The sequence below is a fragment of the Haemorhous mexicanus genome, chromosome 4, assembly GCF_027477595.1.
Source record: "Haemorhous mexicanus isolate bHaeMex1 chromosome 4, bHaeMex1.pri, whole genome shotgun sequence".
In the NCBI taxonomy this organism is placed as follows: domain Eukaryota; kingdom Metazoa; phylum Chordata; class Aves; order Passeriformes; family Fringillidae; genus Haemorhous; species Haemorhous mexicanus.
Window position 1 is genome coordinate 1486827 of NC_082344.1, and position 3653 is coordinate 1490479.

Here is a 3653-nt window from a genome sequence, read left to right on the forward strand (position 1 = left end):
TTCTGACACGTGTTTCCAATTAATAATCTATTTTCTGGGAAGAATGATGGATTTACTGGTGGCATCCCCAGGGTGAAGGGGACAGTCTGAAGATATTACTGTCACGAAGCTAAATGAAATAGAGCTGGAACAGAACACATTCCAAATAGCAAAGCAAACGGCAGAAAATAGCAGCTCTGGTTGAGAAAATTACATTATGGGGCTGTTTATTTAGTAAAACTAAATCAGGTAAAAAGGTTAATTTAGTGTCTGCAGCTCCCCTCTCAGAATTAATCACCGAGTGAGGTGAAAGAGGCGCTTCATTTGCTAAATATGAGCACGTATTTGACTGTTCTGGATGAAAGCAGAACTGTGTCCTGGTGTTTTGAGGAGCTCCATGCTGGGAACAGATAGGAAGAGAATCTTGTGCAGCTCAAAGAGAAGGGTTTGTTTTCCTAGTAAATAATTTAAATTCCTGCTGGTAGGAAGAGCAGGGTGGGAACAGCTACACAAAGTCCTGAGGGGCCTTTGTGGAGTTGTTCCACTCGAGCTGACACTCCTGTCATTCCACTGGCAGTGCTCTCTAAGACCAACAGGCTTCCTTAACAGCTGCAGTGGAAAGCTAAGTTTGAGCTCCAAGAAATGAAGGAGCCTGCATCTAGTTTCCTTTTTTCCTTTGCCACATTCTTCAGGAATACCGATTTAGGGGGGTTTAATTTTTTTTTTCCCCCCAAAGGGCAGCTAATTATTGCCTGTAGGAACAAGCACATCTGATGAACTCATCAGGTGGAACAGCCTAAAAATTTGTATACGCTGAGTTCCACACTGCTCACTTGAAAAATCAGCATTCCACGGATTGATTCCTTGCACAAAAAAAAGGTGAAGGTTTCTCAAAAACTGCTGGTGATTTTCTATAGTACAGTTTTCACAGAGACGAGAGAGTTCAGTGCTCAAACCCCATTTCATTCCCCTGTGAGAGTTCCTTTGTGCTGATCATTTTTCCTTGACAAGCACTTACCCCCTAGAAGCTGAGCAAAGCCTTGTCAGGCAATTTCACCATAAACCATGTTTTTAGGGTTCTCCTTGTTTCCTTCTGCTGCTTTTCCCAACATTCCACATTTGCAAACTCTCTCTCTCACAAAGAAAACTGAGTTAACTTTGTTTTCAACTCCGGGGAAAATCGAGAAATCCTCAGACTCTGTTTCTCCCTTTTTTTTTTTTTTTTTTAAGGCTTTGGTTTTTAAACCAAGATCAAAATTGTCTCCTCTGGGCTGATCAAAGCCTGCTTGCTACTTGAAGGATCACAGGTTGGCAATAAATATAGATAAGTTACGTAATGGCTGGAGTCAGAGCACAAACACAGTGGTAACTGCAGGGATTGCTGGACGGGCTCTGTCACAGAGGCAACTTGACCAGCTGAACCCAAACAGTGCTGCTGTTATTTTTATTTCTTACAAGTTATTTTTATAACTCTGCATGTTTGCAGCCCCTTGGGATGTTCAAATGGCTCCTTAATTTCGTGGAGCTTGAACTACTTTAATGTAGCCTCACAACCTGCCTGGCATGAAGGTGAGTTTGCTGCTGCTCTGAGGCTGCTGTGTGATTTGAACTCCCCGAGCTGACCTTGGAGTGCACCTAGGTTGGGTGGGTATGAAATTCACCTTCAACCTTTGCATCCCTGGTTGGCAGGGTCCTTACAGATCAGCCAGCCCTACCCCCTGTCCTGGCAGGGACACCTCCCACTATCCCAGGCTGCTTCAAGCCCTGTCCAACCTGGCCTTGGGCACATCCAGGGATCCAGGGGCAGCCACAGCTGCTCTGGGTAACCTCTGCCAGCGCCTCAGCACCCTCACAGGGAAGGATTCCTTCCAAAATCCCATCTAACCCTTGCCTTTCTTGTCAGCATGAAGCCCTATTGCCTCTTTCCATCACTCCCTGCAAATGAGGTCCAAACACACGGAGTTCATGCTCCATCTCCTTCCCAGCAGTGCTGCTAAACCCCTTGGTTGTGGTCACTGCCACAAACTACCACTGGGATTTGGGAAAAGTGCCACAGCTTTACAGACTTCAGAAACACAGACTCTTAGGCAATGAGACCCAGAAGACCTAGAATGGAATTGTGAAAGCGAGATAAAATTCCAGCAGGACTTGCCCTTCTCTACACCTTCTAAAAGTCATAATCTGTTTCAAGATAAAAAGTAGTAAAAATGGAAGGGAGCAGCACATGGCAGGCTGGAATTTGAAGAAGAGCTCATCCTGTGCATAGAGGAGCTGCTGCAGCAAAAATAGCCATTCATTTCAGTCTTATATGTTGCTAGGGAAGGGGTTAAAAAAAGCTTGAGATGGATGAATTTTTAGCGAGCTGCTTCAGAGTTAATTTGCTGTAAAATGAATAGGAAAAAAAAAAAAATCTATGTTCTCTCTTGATTTATGTCACTGTGCTTATTATCTCCGGAGGAAATCCTCCTTTGTGTGCTGTCTGAACAGCCAATAACTACAGATACTGGAAGGAGTTTAAAGAAAACAATTTGCCTTTGCTCTGAACTTCTTGCTTTTATCTCCTCATTTCAACCTCTGGTGGTGCGGCAAGATTCTGACACTCATCACCGTGCCAGGATTTGCATGCCAAGTATTTATTCTTTTCCTGGTCTTTGCTGTACAGTACTGTAACACAGCCCCAAACCCATTATTAAAAAAAAAAAAAAAAAAGAGAGAGAGAATTTGAATACTCAAAAGTTTGTCCAGGAATAAACGGAGCTCTGAGACTACAGCTCAGCTTCCACAGCACTTCAGGCATCTTGTGCTGAAGTGGGAATGCCGGACACAGCCTGGAAACGACAAGGAAAAGGACAGTGCTGCAGGCCTCTGTGCCGGGGAAGGCCTAAAGAAGTAAATGAAATCCTGGGCGAATCCCTGTTTACATTTTGCAGCGCAGTAAACTAGAGATCACTGGGGATAACACAGGGAGCTCTGTTCCAGCACACACAGGCTGGGAGACAGGGTATGCGCAAGGAACAGGCGAGACCGTGACACTTTGGCCGAGGACAGGCACAACTCGGGCCTCACTTACAATTAACAAACAAATAAACACCTCTTGCCGTCGCTTCGCCGGTGTTTTTAACGCCGCTTTACCGACCGCCCCCCGGTCCTGCCCGGAGCCCCCCCCCAGCGCCCTCACGGAGCCGCGCACGCGCCGCAGATCGCGTCGCGCGGGCCGACACTGCCGCGCGATGCTTCCGCCAGAGAAAAGAGTCCCCGCTGTCCGGTCGTTCCCCCCCCCCACCCCCGCCCTCCTGGCTCCCCCTCACAGCCACCGGGCCGGGGGGAGAACCGGGAGGGGTGAACCGGGAGAGAAGAACGGGAAAGGGAGAGCCGCCTCCAGCCGCCGGCGGCCTCCCGCATCCCTGACGCGGGGCTTTGTCCGCGGCCGGCGGCGCTGAGGCGAGGCGGTTCCGCGCTAAGGGGCGCTCGCGCCGCCTCGCCGGCGCTTCTTTCTCCCCCTCCCCTTCCCCTCCCCGAACCCCCCGGGAAGCGGCTGGCTGCGGGCTGCCTCTCGCTCCCCTCCCCTCCCTTTTCGTTTTTATTTTATTTTATTTTAATTTAACCCCCCCTCCCTCCCTCCCGCGCGGCGGCGGCCCGCCTCACCCCCCCACCCCCCCCCCCCCGTCCCCGCA